The following is a 24548-nucleotide window of genomic DNA, read 5'->3' as shown; positions in this document are numbered from 1 at the left end:
AAGTAATCCGTTTTCATTGTTACTTAGTTATTTGCCTGTACAAACTTCTTTTTTTTTTTAAGATTTAGCTCATATGTTCTAAGGTTGTCAGTAGAAATCTTGAGATGACCTAACTGGAGAGTTAATAGATGGCCATAACTTTGCAAAGATAAACAAAACTCATTGTGGCTTAAGATTTTCACGACAATACGATACAACAATAACATGCAGATGAGACAAGGTTTTGATTTATTTGTAATGCATGAAACACAATATCTTTAAATGAATGTTGTTTTAGAAATAATGGTAAAGGTAATTTGTAGAAGTCACAATACTTGTTAGAACTTTTTTAATTTTACTTTTCAGGTGGAAAAGACCATGTGACTGCTGGGCACTGGATGATCAGTCTTGAGAGCCATATTGTATGTGAGGGCATTTGCTTGCTGCACTGTTTTCAATGTACTACATCTTTAATCTACAATATCAAGAAGAGGCTGCATGTACACTTGAATTCATCCAGCGGTAAGGTTTGTGTCCACCTGTCCGTCCCCCCCCTTTCCCACCTAGCACACCTTAAACCCTGACTCCTTAAGCATCATATGCTAATCTGAAATTACTGCATTTTCAGGCGCTTTCTTGATATCAACCCTGAAAGAGGGACCAAGGCCAGCTGTGGCAAGATCGTTTCCAAGAGGACAGGAAAAACTGTTCAAAAGAAGTCGGTCACTGTTAACCCCCGCGTTTCAACTCTGCTAAAAAAACCTCATGGACTTCGAGTGGAATTTCATGTAGGTTAGTGAGAACTTCCTAACCAGGCTATAAATATGGTTGCCCCTCCGCGCAAAAACAAACAAACAAACAAACAAAAAACTATACAGGCATGAAGGCAACTTATACCTGAACAGGAGTGTTCTTGAGAGATTATAATAATCTTAGACATCTCTTTTAATTTATAGCATAAATTTTGTTAAGGCTCCCACTTTCTGTTCTTCAGATGTAATTTGTAATTTTGACTGTACAGGCACAATGTTTAACTTATCTTGGCAGTGTGTTGTCAAATATTGTTTCATTGTTTTATCATTTGAAGTTGGAGCTCTGATTTTGCCCTTAAAAGAAATTCAAGTCTAAATGTTTCATTTAAATTTTTAGCAAACAAAAATTTGCAATTTTTTTCTATGCTTTAGATTGAAAGTTAAATATTTCATTTGTTTTATGTTGTATCATATTGTTCCTCACTTCCACTCAAAGTAGTATTTTGTATTGAAAAAGTAGTGTGCTGAGTTGTACAATGCATTATTTCATAATTTCTTTCATACTGATTTTATTTCAGACTAATCAAAAGGCCACAATTCATGCTTTATTCAAAAACTCTTTAAATCAGTTATTAAGAAATTTATTTTACAAAATAGATGGGGATTTTCTTACTGTTTTTCCAGAATACGATTTACTTTGGACAGTTTATCCTCAACATTCTTGTAGAAAAGGTTTAGGTTTAAGGCACACATACGTTGTCGTTTCAAAACCTTCTTCTTTATTATGTGGCCCACTAAAGACTGTGTATGAGTCAATGTTTGAGTTGGTTCTTTTTTTTTTCCCCAAATAAATGTTGGTTGACATGATGGAACTTACATTTTCTAAGTGTTTTTTTAATGTTTCTATTTTGTATTGGAAATTTACAGTAGTAAGCCTGTATGTGAATTCAACAGTAATGATACCATAGAAAAACTGTGATATACTGGCAACACAGCTGCCAGTAGTCTGCTGTAAATCTGATAAAAACAGCAATGTGCTGTAATCAAAAGATTTCTTTTGTGACAGTAATACACTGTAAAGTTGATTACTGTAAGGGTACTGTATGATTAACAGTAAAATGCTGGCAACCCTGCTGCCAGCATTTCACTGTAAAAATACAGGGCAATTTGTTACAGTGTAGTGTGACACCCCAAGGTCCATCGCGGGGCCCTAAAAGGGGGCCAGAGATAGTCGATCATGATTTCCTGATCAGGAGGAATCTGTGAAGTCATAGTTCCATATGTTTACTCTGCTGTTGTACACCACACTGCTGAAACACCACGATGTACTGCAGCAGGAGAGGCTTCACAGGAGCAGTGAGGTGTCTTGTGGATCATGCTGTGCAGATCTGCTCATGGGTTCAGATGTGTGTGCATAAACACACACTTTTAGGGTGGCACTCTGCAGCACTTCTCGGTAGGTGAAAGAAATGTGGTCCAATCAGCAGCACCCTCAACTCAGGTAATATAAGGAATCCACCAAACATTTGACTGGTTTTGCAACAGAGCTGAGGAAGACAGAGAAAGTCTCCAAAGCAGCATTTTATGGGAAAAGGACTTGGATTAAACAAGGACTACTGGTAAGCTGCTCACTGGAGTCAGTTGAAATGTAATATGACTTTGGTTTCGCATTTGATAAAAAGAAGTGCAGAATTTATTGAAGGAACAGTTTGCGCTGCTGGTTTTTTACAGTTTGGCTCTATTAAGATATTTAATGTAAAACCTATGTCCTGAGGAAAATAAAAAATGTAATTATAAAATGTTTGGGTTTGTTTGATTCACCAAAACACAGAATTCAATGATTTAAAAGTTGAATTTATGGTTAAGATTGTGAAAGAAATGTATGTCTAAGGCAAGGGTGGGCACTCCTGATCCTGGAGGGCCGGTGTCCTGCAACTCTTAGATGTCTCCCTGGTCCAACACACCTGAATCCAATACCTGAATCACCTCCCAAGTGCAGTCAGGTTCTCCAGAGTCCTGCTAATGACCTCATCATTTGTCTCAGGTGTGTTGAAGTAGAGACACATCTAAAAGTTTCAGGACACCGGCCTTCGAGGACCAGGAATGTCCACCCCTGGTCTAAGGTCAAAAATTGAATTGGTCGTTAAGATAAATTATTAACTTTAAACCAAATGTTTAAAATGTCTGTTAAAACATTTTGTGTGTGTTTTTTTGTAGGTTTTTCACATCTTCATTGATTCACACTCACTGGTGAAAATAAAATAAAAAAAAGATTGAGTGAAATCCTGAAGTCTCTTCACATCCTGAAAATGTGAGAAGCCATGAAATTATAGAAGATTTGACAGATCATGAAAGGTGTATGCAAAAACAAACACCTGGACACCAAATGAAACTGAAAAAACAAAGATATGAACAATTGAGGCAATCATCCTGTGGCACTGTGTAGATGGAATCCCAGATTGCTTGCCTTCAGGTCATCTATGTTTGGTCTATGTTTGGTCAGGTGTCTCTCGTCTTCCTCTTGACAACAGCCTATTGATTTTCTGTGGGGTTCAGCTCAGCGGAGTTTGCTGGCCAGTCAAAAGCAGGAACACATTGGTCACAGAAGCAGCTTTTGGTACCTTTGGCAGCGTGTGCACAGAGCCAAGTAAGGCTGAAAAATAAAACCATCATCTCCACACAACTTATCAGCAAAGAATAAAACGCTGTAGGATTTCCAGATAAACAGCGTCAATGTATCAGAAAACACAGTGGACCAGAACCAGCAGATGATGTGGCCCCACAAACCACCAGACTGTGGAAACTTCACAGTGGACATCTAGCAACATGGCTCTGTGCATCTCCACTCTTCCTCCAGACCCAGGACCTCGATTTCCAAATGAAAAGCAGAATTTGGTTCCATCTAAAAACTCTGGACCATAACGCAGCCGTCCAGTTCATTTTCTGTCAGCCCAAGAATTGTGATGTTGTTTCTGGTTCAGGAAAGGCTTTAAACTGGAGATGTATAGAGAAGCCTAGTGTGTGTATTCACATGTCATCCTGGAACATAATCAATTCCCCAGGTTTGGTGGCCTTAAAAACATTAATTCTGGAGAAGACCAAAACCTATTCTGTTCACAGAACCAGAACCTACACCCAGCTGGTCTCTATGGATACCAGCCTCTCCTCAGCTGAATGTTCCTTGGGTTACCAGCTGGTCCTTTTCCCTTCTGACAAAGGCGAATATTCTTCCTCCTTCAGTCAACAACATAATGGTGATTCCTGGTGTTGGTAAGGACTGCGGCAGCAGCAGTTTGGATGAGCTGCAGCTGCAGGCTCATTTAACAGGCTAACATGTTAGCCTGGAGTTTCTGTTCAGGGTTAACATACTCAGTTTTCATATTCCAACCCTGGTGAAATGTTTGCTTCAGAAACACAGTGAGACAGAAGAAAAATAGGGAGCGGACCTGTATGTGTTTGTGAGAGGGAGAGTACTCTAACCCTAACCACGAATAGGATAAAAAAACCACGCAGAGTTCAATTGATCGGTTTGGATCAAACAGATCCAACTGACTGATGAACCAGCGCAGATTTCTCTGCAGATGGGACCAGGAGGAATTTGTGAGGCTGAGCGTTCAGACCGCAGCAGGGGAAGTGCTGCTAATTTAAGTGGAGTCATTTAATTTCATTTACTATAAGTCATTGGGGCCCCAGTCAGTGGTTTGTGTCACGGAGAAAAGGTGAGATGCATTTATCTGCTTTATGTGTGATGAGATCAGGATTCAACTAGGTGAATATTAACTAAACCGCATAAAAATGTGGCTAAATAGCCGATGTTAATATGACTGTAATTTGAAGGGTAAAAATAGTTCGGGTCGGACCAGAATTATTTGTCTTATGCTGGCTCGGTCTTCTAATGAGCACACATTTAATGAGTTTTCAGCACACAGAAAACCTAAAGAGAACGTGTGATCTACTTGATCTACTTATAGTGTAAATAGGGGAGTATAGCAGCAGCTGACTGTTGAGGAAGGAAAGAAGTGAAAGTGCAGAACAGATGTCCGTTAGGTTAGACAGAAACAAGGGCAGTGCGCTGGGACACGAAATGCGCATAAATGCTCCACCTTTACTCTACACACATCAGATGACAATGGTGGTCTAAAAACGAAACCAGTAAAAACTTAACTGAAGTAATATGTCGGATTCCCTCCTCACTCTCGTCTCGGTACAGACAGCAGTCTGCTGGTTTCGTATCCAGACTGATAAAGCGCAGCTGACCAGTTGGTGCGCAGACAGTTTCAACTTTACGCAGAGAAAACATCTTGAACAATTTCTGTCGGTATAGTCTCTGATCTGGACCCTTTAACGGACCAGAGATTTTTGGAGAGTCCAGCGCAGCTGATCCGCTTCAGCGGGATTCTTCTCCCGCCGAGGGGATCGAATGCGGGATCAGGAAACGATCAGAGTTCTGCTGTCATCTAATCACTTCATTTGGTGAAATGTTACTTGATTTCAGAGACGTTCTCGCTGCAGAGAAAAAGCGAAAGGTTTTGTTTGATCACTACAGAATGGAAATAAAATGATTTTTTTTTCTTTGATGGACAACAAAAAAAAAATCTAATGCGACTTCTGCTCCAAACTATGAACATTGTCACAGCGCCATTCCTTCTTCAGTTTTTTTTTTTTTTTGGTTCTTTTGCAATTGGAATGTGTGAGGTTTGTTCTGGGAGTGGGGACATTTATTTTTGACTGATAAAAATTGACAATTTATTTTCTATTTCTATGAAGAAAAAAAACAAAACAATTTTGTTGAGGGGCCCCTGTCTGTCAAGGGCCCTTGGAATTGTCCTAACTTTCCACCCCTCTTTACGGTGCCCCTTATTCCATATAATGTATAGGAATGACCTGGAGCTGTTACATGTCAGTCATCAGGGGGCGCATAGGGGGGCCGAACAGATGTCTGGGTGTGTGTGTGTGTGTGGGGGGGGGGGTGGGGGGTGGGGGGGGGGAGGCAGTGCACCCCCGGACCCTGTCTGGCTCCGCCCCTGCCCTTCATGCCAAAGTTGGTGGGGACATGTCCACACCAGTCCTTCAGGAAGTTATGCCTATGACTCTGCACATGGCGGAAATCTTGCTTCTGTTTTTTTTTGGTTCACACACAATTTGTTTTGTGAATCATGATTTCCTAATTATGTGAAAGGCTTTTCTTCATCTCTTCTTGTTCGCTTGACGTTGAATTTGAATCATTTTAAAACCTGTATTTGTGTTATTACATCTACTCCTAAATCAAATAAGTTTTTATTTTTGCAATATTTTCCAATAGCTCCCCTCGGCTTTGGGGACCATAGCTCGTTTTTTTTTCTCTCTCTTTTTTTTAAATGCTTGTTTTGTCCCAGTATGGAGTTAAAATTTCATTTAACTTTTTAATGAAAAACTAAAGACTTCATTTCTGAATACAGAAATAAAAAACGAGATGCAGCTTTTATTTGTAAAGCAGACATTTATAAAACAATATTATTTCCAGTTTTTAATATTTGCATTTTTAATATCTAATTTATTAGATGTCCTTGCACAGGGGCAACATTTACACCAGAGATGCAGGACGGTGGGCCCGGTCCCGGTGTCGGTAGCACGGTCTGGGTCTGGTCAGTGGATGACTGCTTTGGTATTGAATGACATTGAAACACTGAGAACCCGAAGCGTCACTCGCACGGTGACGTAGGGGCTTGCAGTGGGCGGGGCTTGTGACTAATGTCTCCGGTGGTTCTCCGACAGAACCGGTGTGACTGCTGCTCCTCATTCATCAGCGGGACGGTGAGCTTCGTGCAGCGTTGCGATCCCGTCCACCACTCTGTCTGTTCCGGCATCTGACACCGAGGACACCGCCGCCGGCCACCATCCGCGGTAAGAGCCGAGCAGCGGCGGGCTGCGGAGCATTGATCGGGTCAGAGAGAATTGATGGCTCAGCGCTGTCCTAGAAGGCCTGGCTGCGAGAGGGAAAATTACCAGCCATAGCATCATCACTGCAGCATCTCTGCAAAGTGCTTTCATTCCGAACTCATCCCATCTCATCCGCCGCAGCAGCCTGCGATCATTCCCACGTCAGAAACGCGGTCGCCATCAGTTGAACGCGTTTCTGCATTTTAAGGTCATAAATTGGAATTTGGGTCACTACGGTCGTTTCAGGTCTGTTCAAGCCATCCTTTCTCTCTGCCCCCGTTTTCATGGGAGAGCGACAAATAAGAAGTTATAGTTAGGCCATCGGGACACTCTTCCCCTGTCAAAACGGATGCGCGTTGGACAGAAATGGCCCAGGATGCTTGTTGGTTTTTTTGGGGTTTTTTTTTCTTCCACATTATGTCCGAATCTCCAGAAAAGATGTCTTTCTACGTCTCTCTGCGTAGCCGCTCTGACTGACTGTTTTTGCGAACCAGGCATTCAGCTGTATGGATGGGAAAGCCTGAGTATGCTTGTTAGTTGACAGGTGTAGTAACGTCAGCGAAATCCAAATGAATATTCAATAATTAATTAATAGTTAAAGGGTCCACAATAAAAAAATTGTTTCAGTTACCTAAAAGTGTTAACATTTTAACACTGATGTACAATAACTCTATTAAAAAAAAAAAAAAAAAAAAAAAAAAAAAGTTTAATAAAACAGAGGAAGGCAGCTTTAGTTGGAAACAGATTTATTTTTAGAAAGTACTTGCTTAATTTTTTTTAATTATTATTCTCAGTAAGAAGAAATCAGTTTAGGTCTTTCCAAATAATTGTCGATGCTAGTTCAATTTGTTCAATGTGACCTTGCAGGGTTGGACTGGTGTGACCTCTGCACATAAATATTCCAAACGTTTAAAAAAAAATAATGTAACATTAAATTAAAAATGTGACTTAATAAACCTCATTGTTAGGTAGACATTTTGTCCATTTGCATACCGCTGTATGAACAACATGGAATGTTTGAAACTTGGACATTTACAATAGTAATAAATAATAAACAATAATTTTCATTTTTTTCTCTGAGCTGTAGAAGTCCTGCATATTCTCAGGATTCATACAGTCTTGTAACTTCTGGAAATGTGTGAATTCTGCTTCTGTTATTTTCCAGATTTGGATAAATCTGAATAAAAAAAAAAAAAACAACCTACCAAAGTTTGAAGGAAAAAAATGTAAAGATGCTTCATAAATGTAATAATTATCCCATTAATTTAATGTAATCTGACAGGTTTAATCTTTTATTTGTCACTTTTCACTTTGATTCTAACAAATTTGGCTTTTCTGACTTTTGACTTACTGACTAAAAGAACATTTACAGAAAAAAAAAAAAAGACAATTTCTCCTTTTAAATTCAGGTTGGACTGGACCTGCTGCTCCTAAACTGGGTCTAACTTGCTGAATGATGTGCTGATGTTTTATTTTTTATTTATTATTCTTTATTTTTTAAGAACATAAAAACAAACTGTTGAGCAAATCTATTAATTTAACATGTCCAAGAGGTTTAGATCTTGAAATAAAGCTGAGTGTTTGATCAGTCCTCACTTTGGAGGTGTGTGGGAGCGAGAAATCATCTCTGTGAAGACAGCGCTGTATGCGACAGTCGGAACACAGCCTGTTCTCTCCAGAAGAGAAGACCTCTTCTGTTCTGCTCAACTCAAAGCCACTGGGCTACGTCTCATCCGATGTAAGAGATCCAGATCCTGTGACACCAAACTGCCTGCTTATGGGGCGGCGGGATTGTCCGCTGCTGCAGGTGGTTTACTCCAAAGATGGGGACCACTGGTCTAGGGTATAATATGTCACATATATTCTTACACATATAATTTAATTTGATGTACAAGATACCATTAAACTCTTGACTACTGTATGTTTAGAGTTTTTATCCTGCTAGAATGTGACCCTCCCTCAGTCCCACAGGCTGTAACAAGCGTTCTTAAGTAACGGTAATTCATTCCCTTAACAATTCCTAAAAAATCTTTCTTGTTAAGACACACATATGACAGCTTGACAAGGTGACAGTTGTAAACTGAAAAAATAATCAGACTGATTTAAAAAAAAAAAGGCCCACAAGGACAACCTAGTTCCAGAGTAAATTTGATGGTTCCATCATAAATGTTGCCAAGACAGTAACAGACCAGTAACCAGGAACAAATGTCAGTTGACTCGAAAAAATGCTCAAAGACTCGGACTTGACTTTGACTTTCACACCATTGACTTGGGACTTAACTTGATGTGAAGCTGTTTACTTGAAAAGACGATATCTTACTCAAAATCTTAAAATTTAAAACACATATTATTTATGAAGTGGCCCCATTAATTCATTTTACTCATTACGTATTAACACGTGCAGACCCTCCCTGTGTTTTTCCATACTCAGACATACATTCCACAGTATGTATGTGTGCATAAGCTGCACCACAACCAATCAAATGAACAGAATGCGATGAAAAAAACAAGATACGAAAAAACGCTCAAAGCAGAGAGTTTTTTTATGTAATGCTCACAGGAGCATTACTCATAAATGCTATTGTGAGTAATTTCTTTTGGGTGCATCAATCATGAAACATCCAACCAAAAACGGAGTGAAACATGCAAATCTTCAAGATCAATCCCAGGTGAGGCTCAGCTCGCTGCTGCCTCATCAACTTCATTTTCGAGCATTTGAATGGGAAAATGCGAAAATTCAACGATTTTGAAGAAGAAATAATGATAATTGGTTAAACTACAAGAAAAATAGGTATTTTATAGTACAAACCACAGGGTGAAAATAGCAATCCATCCATCCATCCATTTTCTGTTCACCCTTGTCCCTAATGGGGTCAGGAGGGTTGCTGGTTCCTCTCCAGCTGCGTTCCGGGTGAGAGGCGGGTTCACCCTGGACAGGTCACCAGTCTGTCACAGGGCACAGAGACATACAGGACACACAACCATTCACACACACACCTAGGGAGAATTTAGAAAGACCAATCAACCTGACAGTCATGTTTTTGGACTGTGGGAGGAAGCCGGAGAACCCGGAGAGAACCCACCGGAGAGAACATGCAAACTCCGTGCAGAAAGGCCTCGGGCCGGGAATCGAACCCAGGACCTTCTTGCTGCAAGGCAACAGCTCTACCAACTGTGCCACTGTGCAGCCCGAAAATAGCAATATAAATTATTTTGCCATTATATATAATTTTTCCATGATGACAGGCGACGTGACGGCCGTTGAAATACCATCTCCAAGTGGTGCAATTTTGCTAGAAAACAAATCAAATCCAGTAATTTTGCTATCCTTCAGAAATTGCTGTGAAGGTGAAAGAATTTGCAATTGTAAGGATCCTGAACGTTACACAGTGGGGTAGTTCTGAGTGTTTCTGGATGGTTATTTAACAAGTAATTTTGTGTCTTGGTTAGTGACTGTGGCCAGTTTGATTCAGGCAACATGTTTTTATCAATACTGAGATGTGAAGTTGGCTGTAGATGTAACCCCTCTTGGACTGAGATATTTATTTTACCATCACATCCAAATTCAAAACCACTGGGCTTTATTTGTGTGGGAGACCAGTTGCTGGGGACTTTAGATCAAGGAACTCCCTCCACCACGTTCCATTAAAAATATGATTCTATTCTCTTTCCTATGAATATTTTGTTTTGTTATTAAAAAGCACTGTGTTTCATTATCCATGTTAAGCTGAACAGTCATGTATATGTTGGTAACTATTCTGGCTGAGAGTGAAATGAGTTGGAACATTATTTAAAAAAAAAAAAAAAAAAACGACTTGAAAGGGCTTGAAATTCCAAGCTGACGACTTGCGACCTGACTCGACTTCTGCCTGTCTTGACTTGAGACTTGACTTGAGGACAAAGACTTGAGACTTGCAAAACAGTGACTTGGTCCCACCTCTGCTTACAATGGTATAAAGCAAAAAAATAAATTAAAATAAATAATAATAAAAAACATAGAAAAACCCCCCCCATAGAAATCCTGCATTCAAAAAGAGTTGAAATGAGATCATTTCAGAGAATTTCTCCTGTTTTCTGTTAGATTGGAACCTAATGAGATTGAATATTTTCCAGATTCCTGGATCAATAACAGAACAGAAGGCAGTGAGACTGAATGAGTGAAAGAGAAACAGATCAGAAGAGTAAAGGGAGACCCTGTGCTCCGTACCAAACAGCAGAGGACTCAGTGGACAGCCCTGATGTGACTGGATAGTTTGGATGTTTTCCAGCCTTAAATTACAGAGCGAGGATCTGTCATGTTCATTATTGACCTGGAAAAGTTGGACCAATTAGATTTTAAAAAGTTAACAAGACCATAACATTTCTTTACAGTAACACCTACACTACCAGCCTGATCTATTTTGATTTATTTTTTTACTACACATGAGATTGAGTAATGATACATACTGTAAGAATCAGAGTAGCAGCCTGTGGTGGATCAGCAGGGTGTGTATGAAAACACCAGGAGCGTCTTAATGGATGGACAGTAAACAGAGCGTCAGACTCGATTTCATTTGGACCCACATCAAGATGGAGAATGACCTCAAAGGGCCAGTTATAGCGGAACGTATCGGCAAAACATTAACAAACTGTTGAAATGTTAATAAATAGCTGTCTGCATTCAAGAGAACGTTTTGAAATGAAATGATATCAAGGTTGTATGCAGACAAAACTGCTGATTTGACTGATAAAATAATATTTAAGCAGACGACTGTAATATTGAAGGTTCTGTTTCTACACAGGAACTTCTGGTGGCTGGATTTGTTTGACACATGTGACATGAGGTTTGGACTAGGCCTTAAAATGTGGAAGTTCTGATTTGGCTTTGGCGGTTATATGATAGAAATAACAATGTTTTACAGTTTTAGTCCAACGATGCAAAAGAAACATGTTCTGAAATATAAATATTATATTATACATATCACAAATTCTATACAGACCCATTTAAAATCTAAAAATATTATTGAGAAGTTCAGAGGCTTAATTCAGTAAGTGAGACACAAATTATCTTTATGTTTTAAAGATTATATTTCTGCTAATTATGCTGATTTTATTTTGGTTATGGTAGCAAAGAAAAGATTTTAGATGAAGTATTACTTCAAACCAATAAATGACGCATTTTCAGATGGACAAGCGCAATACCAGAGTAAAGCGTGTTATTTTAATCTGACAAGCGAGCGCCATGGGGAACCTTACTGTAGTTCATTGAAGGTGACTGTAAGTAGCAATACCACAGAAGGAGTCTCTGCATGGAGTTGGCTGCAGTGGGGACTGAACCATAAATCCTCCATCACAATCCCCACAGTTACAAGGCTGGAAGCCACCGGGACGGTCAAGGCAAAAATAATTTCCCCAGGGAGAATCTTTAAAGAGATCGGGTTTTTCAGCACCGTCAATAAAAGTCTCGAGTCAACTGGGGAAAAAATAATTACCTCACAGTAGATATCTACTCCGTTCTACAACACTGATTAGGTTTTTTTTTCCTGTCCCTTCTTTCCTTTCATTGTCTTTTACTGAAAGACATTGCTGCGCTGCTACATTGCAGTGTGGCAATGTAGAAAGAAAGATGGAAATGTAAAGAGCAATAAATTATTCCCACGAATGCAAGCATAAGGCAGCTTGAAACATTGTTACAATCTCCAGGTGAATTTTTTGATGCAAAAAAATTATTTGGCATAGGCATTCAGTCATTTTATTCTTTAAAATACTTTATAGTTGAAGCTTCTTAAAGATGTAAGATTTGCTTCTTTTCAATTGATTTTCATTTGAAGATCCTTTATTTAACAATTTATCTTATTACCTTTGACTGAATAAATGTGATGATGCTTTGTACAATTCTGTTTTATTATTATTTCTTTAAAGGGGCTGTATTATGTAAAATTGACCTTTTTTTGAGCTTCCATCATGTTATTATGTTTTCCCTCATCAAAAGCGGACATGGCATGTTGCCTTGATTCGTGGATGTCTGAGAAATCCCTTAATCTCCATGGCAACCAGTCAGCTGTGAAAAATGCCTGGTTGGGTCTAGCTCCGCCTTTGGGGTGAAACTCCTCCTTGGAGAAGCCCTCCCCCACACAGCGCCCCCACTCTGCTCCTTCAGACTAGCCAGCAGCAATCAGCAAACACCTGATGGAACTGCACATCTGCTGGGCTCTTCATAAGAGCCATGTCTCAGTGACGCTGGTAAAGACATCATTAAAGGGTTAATAGAGGAGCCATGTAGTGATGACTTCCTGAAGGCGGAGTGTCAGAAAGAGCAGGAGTTTTTAAAGAGACACAGGCCCAATTTCAAGGCGTTAAATTAGGATATTATATTATAATATTATATTATATATATATAAATATATATAGCATTTTTATAACAACATAGTTGCTTGATTGTGCTATAAAATTGCACTATGTGCCTGGAAAACACATTATACTGCCCCTTTAAAGATCCAAACAACCAGTAAATTTAGAAAACAGTGAGCAAATTGATCAATAATTTAAACAAAACCATGAATAGCAATAGTATATTAGCCATGTCTTATGATTCCTGTCTTAAGTAAATGTTTAAAAAGTTGAATTGATGGATTTTGTTGTCTCTCTTTCCTAGATTTAGCATCCTTGCACCTTTTGCGTGCTAGGATGTTTCTTGATGACTGAAAATGTATGCCAACAGATTAAATGAAAAAAACGTATTATTTCAGACTGATTTTTTTAGTACTGTATTTGTTAAAGTTTTTATTCTTCAGCTTGACTGCATTTTGTTTGTTCAGTCTTAGTTCAGAACTGGGTCCTGACTGAGGCCATCGTCATGTGACTAGTTCTTTTTAAATTGTTTGCAGGGGTCGTTGGAACATTGACTTAGTGTTGGATTTTTGAAGGCCATCTTTCTCATGTTCTTCAGGAAATTTGACTTCATCTGGACAGTGGATTTGATACTCACTGGTCTCTAGTTCCTCTGTTTCTGCTTGGTGTACTGTGTCAGTGGGCTGGACTTAGACGTGGTTACAGTTTTCTTCTAATCAGTGGCTTTCACCGTTGCTGTGGCCAGTATGCTATGCAGGACGCCAGGGGGAGTACTTGGTGATTAAATTCTTGTTCTGACCAACATGCACATCTTTTTCCTTTCTTGTTTATATTCTGACAAATGTACAACAGTTGGTGCACTGGCTTTAAAAGACAAAATACAATTAAAACATGAAACAGATACCTCAATAGCTGAATATCTGCTTAAGGTGGCCAAAATGGGGCAGCTTTGCTAAGGGAACACAGTTCACAGGAAAACAAGATAAACAAAGTATAATGGCTTCTTGTAATCAAGGCAAGAGAAAGGAGTGTTAAGACAAATACATGCACAAAAGAAATGTCGTAACGGGTCTTATCGATAAAAATACAAAAACTGTGACCTTTATTTCAACCTGAAATGAACAGAAAGGGCTGGTTAGCACATTATAGTCTTGGATAGTTTTATCAGAAGTCTCAATACATGAACAGGCTTTCAAAGGACTCCTGGACACCACATCAGATCTTGGAGCATCTGTCCAAAACAGGGACAGTTTTAGCAAATGTTTGATGATACTTTTACTTCACAGCATTGTAGGCTGTCCTGCCACTTTTGGTCCAATTTAAACAGCAGAGTTTGTTTCCTCATTGGTTCATAACTTTTTGTGTGAATACGTTCAAGGGAACCACAGAGCAGACCAAACGGCTGCACTGAAACCCTCTTTCTGAGGTTGTCTCGGTCCGCTCTCCACATTAACTCCTGCACGGTTTGCTCCTGGTGTGAATTCAGACCTGCCTCAATCAGAACCATCCTTTTTATACTTCACAATCCACTGTTGCATCATGGGAAGAATTCGCCCTTCATTGATGCGAATGCTGCCACTGCATGTACTGATCGTACTGAAATCATACCTGACTTGCTGTCTCCTGCTGTCAGGATGTTGTGGGTCTGGAAGCGTAGAGGAAACTGTCTCATTCAGCCTGCAGCGTGCGGCTTCAGACACTGTTCCAAAATTAGAAATATTACATCACAAAAACTTGCACTGAATGAGCTGCGCTTGACATTCAAAATGGGATTGCTAGTAATAACAGAATTGCAGCTCACAGAAGTTCCATGTTTGTTTTATTTCCAGGTCTGTGCCCTGTTTTTTCTGTCCAATCAGAGTAATTATTATCTCCTCGGTGGCTTTGTTTACAATTATGAGACATATATCTTTTATATATCATTATGTTTCTAGAACATATAAAGTCCTTAAAGTGAAGCAAATGGGTGTGATTGTTTCTGCAGAGGGGACAGAAGGTGGACGGATGAATTTCACAGTTCTTGGGGGGGGAAAAGCTGTTCCTTAGCCACGTGGTTGTTGTCTTTATGTACCTGTACCGTTTCCCCACACGGCAGCAGTACAAACAGTTTGTGCTGTGGGTGTGTGTGATCAACAGAAATACGACTGGCCTTCCTTTGCAGTCTGCCAGCACATATTAAGTCGAGGTTTGGTAACTGATTCCCCACGATCCATTGGGCAGTTTTCACCACCCGCTCCATGTCCTTTTTGTCCTGAACTGTGCAGTCGCTGTACTACACAATTATACTGAGGCAGAAGATGCTCTCAGTTGTGGCTCTGCAGGATTTTTTGATTAACTGAGCAGGGAATCCAGCCCTTCTCAGTAACCTGAGGAAGAAGAGTCTTTGTTGGGCCCTTCCTTGTCAGAAAACATGTGGTCAACGACCAGATCAAGTCCAAGGTGATGTGAACGCCCAGGAATTTGATGTTGTCCACGTACTCCATCCCTTCCCCTTGAATGATAAAAGGTATGTGCACTGTCCTCCTGGACTTCCTGTAGTCCACTATGATCTCCTTGATCTTGGTGTGTTGAACACCAGGTTGTCCACGGAACACCACTGGGACAGGCGCTGCATCTCCTCTGTAGACGGCCTCATCATTGTTTGTTATCAGCCCCTCTATGGTGGTTTCAACAAACTTCAGAACCCTGTTAGATGAGTGGATGGCCACACAGTCATGGGTGACCAGTGTAAATAGAACCGGACTAAGTCCTCAGCCCTGTGGTGTGCCTGTAGGAGGATCAGGCTGTTCGGTTCCTTATTCTCACCACCTGTGAAAGTCCCTGATCTGAAGGCAGATGGATGTTGAAAAAAATCCCAGGTTACGTAGCTTTACATTGAGCTTCTCCAGAATGATGGCATTAGATGTTGAACTGAAGTCGTTGAATAGCATGCACTACATACTACACTATATACAGCAGGGGTCCCCAAACTGGGTCCTCGAGGGCCGGCCTCCTGCATGTTTTAGTTCTCTCCTTGGTTTAACACACCTGAATCAGATGATGGCTCGTTAGAAGACCTTAGAAGAACATTGACATGCTGAAAAGGTTGTTGGTGCCACCAGGGAGAGAACTGAAACGTGCTGGATGCCGGCCCTCGAGAACCGAGTTTGGTGACCCCTGCTACACAGCTTTACTACTGTATAGTTTAATTGCAAAAAAGTGCACTGTGAAAGCAAACCACACCAAACGAAAGAAATAAAGTCTGATTTTGGTCTGGACTAAACGAGCGGACTAATGGACCTTCCTGCTGTGAATAATACCTAATAATACCTCAAAGATTAAAGAGAGCTAGACAGGGAGGGATGAGGAGAATGCTGACACTCGGGTGTTCCATGTTTAAGTTCTCTCCCTCTCAGGTTGTCAACGTTCTACAGAGGCCTGTTAAAGATCCATCATTAGATCCACTTGTGTTGAATCGGGGAGGATCGTGGCCCTTGGGGACCAACTTTGGACATCACTGTGTTATACTTTTATCAGTAGAGATGAATGGTGTGCTCTCTGTCATTTGTGGTGCTTTTGGTTAACAAGTGATAGCTGACTATTTTGTATGTTCAGTTTCAGTTGTGACTTTAGGTTTTGACAGATCAATACATATTTGAATTGATTATTTCCATTTATTGACACTTACTTATGTGGACAAACCTCTGGCGTTTCTTTGAGGCGCTATAACAGTGATGGTATTTATAGCCTTAGAGGCCTGTTCTGTAACAGGTTTATGTATAAAAACAGGTGTAAACTTGATAGGAGAAGCAACCAGAATTGCCTTAGCGAAATGAGCATCCCAGCAGACACGATCCATTTAGCATGAATATGAATATGCACAACATGTACTTATCATCAAAAAGGACAAAATAATGGGAGTATGTTGTGCAGATGTAATGACTTACCACCTGCAATGTGATTGATTAAAGGGGCAGTATAACTGTATGTACTATCCAGGCACATAGTATGATTTTATAGCACAATAAAATAACTATTGCCCCTTTTCCACTGGCTCTACTTCAGCAGCTCTGCTCTGCTCTGATCTGAAGTGATCGCGTTTCCACAGACCCGGCTGGGCCCGTGTTGCCCTGCAACGGACTGGAAACCTGTCCAGTGTGTTCCCCACCTCTCCCCCCTCGCAGCCCTGCCAGGATAGACATGATCAGATAATGGATGGAACAAATAAGAAATAAAATAAATGAGAAATGTACCCCAACAATGGCAGTTTTGAGCTGTAGGATTACCTGATAATTGACATGGCGAACGCTCATGCCTCCAAGCAAACCTCCGAAAAACTAACAGTGTTATTATGGCAGAGATAGTGAAACTCAATGTGCTACCCGAGACATTTTGTGAGTCTTATTAGCCAACACTGAGGCAACAAAATTCTCCAGAGTCGTACATCAGGTCTGTAAGGTTATTTGTGGGAGACAACAGAGAAGTCATTGTTAAAATTCACTTTTTGTGTCGTTTTTGTTCCAGTATGAGTCACCGCATTAAATGCTTGACTTGTAAAGGATTGTTAGTTTAATAAAGGTTAGATTGAATCAGTTCACATGCAGTCAGCTGTAGGTTTACTCCTCACACCGTCCCTCATATTTCTGTTCCTCCAGGTCAATTACGATCATTAATTTTGCTACCAAATAACAGAAAATGGTTTTTTTCCCTCTAATTTAGTTTCCAAATCCGCAGTATAGTGGTAGTTATTTTTGTCAAGTATTAATTTAAATCCCACTTTAATGAATTTTGGTGTGCTAAAAGAAAAAATTAAAAATAGCTTTTTTTTTCGACAACATATTTTGTGAATCCAAGTGTTTTGCAACCAGAGGAAGAATGATGAGGGATCTAAAGTGTCGTTGGATGCGAGTGTGAACGCTGTTGGACGCATTTTGGACTTGCAAAGGCGGGTGAGTAATGACTTAAATAATATGAGCTTGTGAAAATCTTGACTTCAGGAAAATGCTTAAAAATAAACAGCAGCATAAAAAGGGACTTGCATGTAAATACAGCGTTTACTGGAGGACATTAGCTGCTGTATTTACTGGTCTGGAGCTACTTCTGGAATTTACCTACATAAAATCAAGTATAACTACTCCCCCGTATTCGTCTTTGATTTGACTATCAATCATAAAGTGTCATTATGACAAAAAATGGGATGTTTACCTTCATACAGACGAACAGGAGGGAGACGCTGCAGATCTCCATTTCATTCAACTGGACATGAGGTCGACTGCAGGCCTTGATGCATCTCTTGCATTTTTCTAGACTGCTTCCCTTTGGGCTTTTAAATGGAATAAATGGCATTTAAACTACCACTAAAACAACTGAAACGGGTAAAACACGTCCTCTCTGCCTTAAGAACCCTCAACTCTTCTTAGCAACAGTACAGTGAAAACAAACACAGCCATAGTACATAGATAAATACGTAAGATAAGATTTAAAGGCCTGCTGCTGTATTAAGTATGTCCTGATTTTTTTCTTTGCTTCCCTCATTCAGCTACAGAAAGATACATTAGAGACTTCTAGTGAAATAGTATAGATCTAATTGGGTGTACTACTAATGAAGTATGTGCAATGATGTAATTTTTTATGAAATGCAAGTGGTACGAGGGGTCTGGAAACACACAAATATTGCAACATGAGTGGAGGGCCACAAATTCACCCCGAGCACAGAAGACAAAAGCCCTCCAAAAATAACATGAGAAAACTTCAGAGAGAACCACTTCTGAGAGCCTCAGTCAAATTTATCAGATAAATTGGGGAAGCTAACAAATATCCTAGCTGAATATAGTTCACTCAATTGCTTAATACCTTTATCGTGTCAAAATGAAAAACTGGTGTCGATTAGAGAAGGAGGAACATACGGGTGTTAATGGCATGGATGAGAGGATGAATTTAAAATGTCACCTAAATTGGCACCAAATCTTAACAGAATAATTACAGCTCCCACTATTTTGTATGTCCGTTGTAAGAAAACGAGTCTTTATTTTGTCACAGAATGGCTCAGAGGAGGCTCTGGAAGTGAGTAATTAGTATTTGAATGTTTGATTTGCCAGATGAATCGATATAGTTTTGTTGCTTACTTGTAGGTGTGAAAGACAAGAAAGCACAGGAATTCTTTGCAGGGTGTTAGAGGAATAGCAAAGACATGATAAATGGCTTGTGAGAGTTGTGGAAGGCAAAAAAAACATTTTGTGTCGGTTTGTTACTTTTGACTGTCCAGATAAACGGCACAGAAGAAAGATGAACTGTTTAGACTTCCCTAAACTGTTGGCTGTTGTCAGGGCGACCACCTGGAAGTTTGGGTCCCATGACCAAACATGAATCCCCCGCCCTTGTCTTCTCACCTGCTGTCATCACAATCTTTTGAGTCTATCTGATTCATCAAAAGCTTTACATATTAAACTTTACAGGGTTGCAACTGTCTTGCTTCCTTTAGTCCAGTATTGGTACCAGCACAATATTTACTGCTGGTGAGTTCTACATGCAGCTGTGGGTTTCGGTGTTTGTATTTTGGTTAATTTATGCTGTTCCCTATTGGTTCCAGTTTTCTGATTATCTCCAGTCTGTGTTTATCCTCACCTGTATTGTTGCTCCTGGCTGGATCCTGTGTTGTCGCTCCATGTTGCGTTGGCTGTTCTTGAGTGTTTTCTGGATTTCTGTCTATATTAAATAATTTTTCCTCTGTCACCCTGGGCCTCCACCTCAACTCTTCCTCTTCACCGACTTCATGACAGCAGCGGTCTGCAGACAATATAAATGCACTGAAGTGTAAATCTTGCTCTCTACTTTTAATTAAAACACAATTATTCCACACATTATTGAAATGTAAAGATCATAGACACTTAAAGATAAGTTGATTAGTGGAAAATAAAATTTGAACTTTTGACATGTACAGCTTTATAATTAAAACATATTAACATTATCCTCTCAAATTTGTGAAAACAGGTTTCTGATCAAGAAAAGAACAAATAAGTTCTGGAAACTCAAACTATTCTCAAATACCACATTTGACTGACTCACCAAGAGCCCAGTGATGAGCCTTCGCTCTTCACTGATTTTCAATGGACAACATGGGAAGACTGCAAAAGTCTGGACAGTTTGTCTGTTCAGACAAACTGGACCTGAAACAGTTTTTATTTCTTTTTACTCTGTTATAGAGTCCTGAAACTCTCTTCTCACCAGCAACAGTCACAGGCGATGGGCAAAATATACACAAATCAAACAAAAAAAATATAAAAAATGCTGCTGTTACCACCTCGTCAGTCTCTCTGATCCATCAAAACCTTTACATTTTAAACTTTAAAGACTTTAAAGGCCTGATGGTATTTTATTCATTTCATTTAGGAGAACCAGAGTGGAGAAGGTGGCATCATATATCTGTAACTTACCTGCAAGCTAAGATGCTTGATTTGCAAGTGCTTTGCTTGAACCTACATTAAGTAAATCAGTTTTGCATAATAATCGCATTTGAAACCATGTGATCAGATCCCTACGTCGGGTCCAGTCGTGGGATGTTTCTTTGGGACAGCGATGATGACGAAATGTTTGAAGGAGGATGAAACCTGGTTTCTGATATAGGCGATGTGGGCAGCTGCCCAAGGTTGCTCTTCTATAGAGCAGCATGAGCCCTCTATGAATGCATTAAAAGTCCTGTTTTTCCAGTATATGGGTGAGCTCTGGTCTGCCTGCGGGGACTGGGAACCCTCTGTTGGTGCACTGCATGCAGCCTGCTGCTGACGTCTGAAAGGAGGATTCTCTTGTCTCCCAAGTGGACCTAATACAAATGCACTATGCAACTACTAATGACAACGATTGTGTAGCTTGGATCCTGTTGAATGACCATTAACTGGAAGAGGTTCTGCTTGGTCTACTATTGTGAATATTTCACAAATTGGGAATATAATTAAGCCCATTTGTTTTAGTTGTTAGCCATTTGCTATGTCAGTATGACTGTCCCTTAAACACTTAGCTTTTGCTGGGAAAGTTATGTTAGCCTTCTGTGATTACTTGCATTAGGCTCATCTCAACAATGTTTTTAAAGCTTGTTGAACAGGGATGGATCAATATAAAAATTAATGCTAATATTAATGTACAATATTAATACTGCTTTTATGGCTGATAACTAATTTGTGCACTTGTCATTTATTATATATGTACAGTATTTCCATACACTTTCCACACCATGAAACAGCCATTAATCCTGCATTAATCATTATCAGTGTAGTTTGACTGAAGAACCACACGGCAGCCGCCTCCCATTCACAAACACACACACACCAACACACACACGTACACCAACAAGATGGATTCCTAGCAGCGGCCCAGTTTTATTTATCTGACCAAAATTGATTAGGTTAGAAAATGACAAACTGATGTCAGTGTAAATAAATGTCATTTATACAGAACCTTCGACAAATCAAATTAATAAAGTAATTCATGCTGAATTACTAAAATCAGGCTGAATTGTGTTAAAGGACAAAAACTAAAAACAAAGCTATCCACAGATAGAACATGACTCAAAATAAAACATCATGACCATGAATTTCTACTGCTAAATAACCACTGTGAGGCACAGCATTATGAATGTTTGATAATGATATAATTGATACATGATGTATCAATTGCTTCGCAATAAAAATTAAGGGGCACTTCTGAAATATTTAGGAGTTTTTCAAAGTTGAAACTGAAACGTATATGAAGTCCACTATGTCTCAAAGTCCTCAGTAACCTCACAGTCATCAGCATATCAACCATGCAATCACTCAGAGTTTATTGAGGACAATAGTCTAAAATATATAAGAGTATGTTAGTCTCTTACTATGTGAGTTTATAGTTGCTTACATGTTTTTCAGATGAAATATAAAAATCAATTTCAAGAGTGCCTGGGATGGATAGCACACGATAATTTACATGGCCTGTCATGTTGGTGCTGAGGTAGGGAGCAGTTTATGATGTGGGAGGCAGCAATGGTTTATACATATGCCAACATTTCTTTCTTCTCTATATGAATGAAAAAGGCCGCTGAATTGGAATTACATATGAAGAAATCTTTGTCACATCATAGGAAGAACATTTAAATGAAGTGAGAAAACTGAAATTAGAAGTTAACACAATACCGGAAGCAAGAACACAATTGCAAATACTGAGGTTTAGCTTGGAGAACTTTGATCATATTAATAAAACCACCAAACCTATGGCAAATCAATTGAAAAAGACTAAAGTAAATATAATAATTTCAATAATCAGAGACAGCATCAGTACATCAATAAATGTTCCAGAAGAAACTGTTTAAATAACCGTCTAGTTGGGATTAATAAATGAATGAAAACAGAACAGGTTATGTAGTGGTTATCTTTAATAACCACTGAACTCCATGATGCCGTCAAAACTATTCCCACCGGCAGAGCTCCAGGACCTAAACATTTCCTGCAGAATCCCACAGAAATATTCTGACACTGCTGTTCTCAACCGTCCAACGGACGATCACAGAAATTCTGCGTAGCCAGTAAAAGCATTAAAGTTGAAAACTTATGATGACATGATCCACTTCCTCATCTGACATGAACCCAGTTGAGAACGTGTTGGAAGTTCCTAAACGGGAGACAGTACAACTCTAGTCGGTCTTTAACAGATCAAGAAACAGAAACTCCATGAATGGTAAGTTTAACACCGTTATTGAAAAGAAGCATGGCTATATTGGTCACATTTGTTTGTTTTTTCGAATGTCAGAAATGTTTATTTGAACATTTTTGCGTTGTCTGTTTAAAAATCTCACAAAAGAAATTTTAAAAAGTGAAATTGGATAACATGTATGTTTTATGTAATTGCACAACAATTGTGTACACAAGATAAGTAAAAGTCTTTAGGAGGTTTGACCTAAAACCAACAGAAAACTCTACCTTTTTGGATCAAAAGGTCATTTTTGAGGGTTTTTGACATTTTACCAGCTTTGGTAAACTTCTCTTAGCTATTCTGAGGTATCGTCTTAAAGCATGGCATATTAAAATTTCTAGTAGTTATGGTGTCATGTGGGATGTGGGTGTTTGGAGCGGGGTTTGTGTGGGTGTGTTGTTACTGGGTTTTTGGGGGCGGAGCTCTCATGAGGGTGTCCCCCTCTGGGTGGGATTGGTGACGTCTGCGTTAGGGAGCATGTGCTCGATGTTTGTGTGTTGGTTGGGGGTGACCCGGTACTCACCCTCACTGATACAGCTGAGTCATCCAAGAACTTCTATAGATGAGCAAAGACTCAGATAGGTCCATGATATCAGGGAGGCCTGCGCCAAGTTGGCTACTAGGCTACTTTAGATGCCCTACCCTTTGTTCTTGGGTCATAATAATCATAATGTTCAGGCCCTTTAAGTAAGATTTTAAATCCAGACAGGAGTAAAAAACTCCAAGTCTGAAGACAAAGTAGCTAAGAGTTACCATTAATGTCTGGCCTTGGTGTTAAGGACAAAATGCTCCAAGACAGAGAGAAATTATAATGTGTTTTGTTTCTTACAAAAAAGGAGAAAGAAATAAACGTTAACAGACAGAAATAAATCATATGACATGTATTACTGTCTCTCTTGTTCTTTCTTATTATTTGGGATTCATTGACAGGGTACATGCCCGGTACTTCTGTAGAGTTTATCAGGGCCAGAAGTCCCGAAAGTGATTCACACTACATTCAGTCATTCACCCATTCACTCATACATTTTTTTTTCCTGTGCATTGTTAAGTGTCGCATCAGAAAAAGGTTCATGGAAGATGCAAACTCAAAATAACTTCCTGAATTTTGCAAAAACGTTTTTACATTAAAAAAAAAAAAAAAAGAGTTAATGTGCTAAAGCGGAGATGTAAACACAATTGCCGAATCAGTTTTCACTTAAACTTCCAGGGTCCAAACCTCCAGCACAGCGTCGGTCCGGAGTGGCCGACCAGAGGCAGTCCAGCCTGGGAGGGGAGTGGTGGGACACCAAACCAAATCGGAGGAGAGGAGTCTCTCCACTTTTCTGAGACATGTGCTCCTTGCTACTTTGCATCAACATCTAATGAAATTTTGCTTTGTGCAGTCTGGTTGATTCACTCCAAACCACTAGAATGGAAACACGCCTAATCTGCATTTTCTGTTTTATCTTTCTTGCAACATTTTGAATATTTTCTCAAAATTCGCTTGACAATTGGATGGAAACACGCTAGTCACATGTTAATGGCGGTAAGCTACTACACATTAGCTACAGCTGACCTTGGTCAGTTTGATAGAAATCAGGCTGCCATGTGTCTGCTATGTAAGATACAATAATTTAGGTCCAGACTGTCGTGATCCTGCAGCGTGGGTGTTCTGAGTTGTGTGAGTGTGAGTCATCTGCTCCCTAGAGGATCTCTGTGGCAGTGCGTGGGAATCTGGCAGCCAGCACACCTGGGCGGCATTTCCAATCAAGCTGCCAGCAGCATTTAAGGAGCAGCGGAGCCTTCAGGGTCTGATGATTAACCAACACTGGTACTCTGAGCTCCTTGTGCCTCTTTGAGAAGACTAACTCTCTGAGTTTCTCCTCTGAACTT

At 39.7% G+C, this 24548-nt stretch overlaps 1 protein-coding gene across 4 annotated transcripts in view; it reads left to right on the top strand.

Annotated features, from left to right (window-relative positions):
• Positions 1–6300: 6300 nt before the first annotated feature.
• Positions 6301–24548, top strand: part of nat16 (N-acetyltransferase 16) — a 37028-nt gene continuing 18780 nt past the window's right edge. For 2 of the 4 annotated variants that reach the window (XM_044097918.1, XM_044097920.1), the window contains exon 1: positions 6451–6614. The gene's annotated coding sequence lies outside the window, so the exon portion shown is untranslated. Of the gene's footprint in view, positions 6376–6450; positions 6615–22015; positions 24487–24548 lie in introns of those variants that run through there. The other 2 variants (XM_044097919.1, XM_044097921.1) reach the window with 2 other exon arrangements.

The sequence above is a fragment of the Gambusia affinis genome, linkage group LG18 (genome assembly GCF_019740435.1).
Source record: "Gambusia affinis linkage group LG18, SWU_Gaff_1.0, whole genome shotgun sequence".
Classification (NCBI taxonomy): Eukaryota; Metazoa; Chordata; class Actinopteri; order Cyprinodontiformes; family Poeciliidae; genus Gambusia; species Gambusia affinis.
Note: the sequence above shows the minus strand (reverse complement) of the source record. Positions and strands in the feature narration are given on the sequence as shown.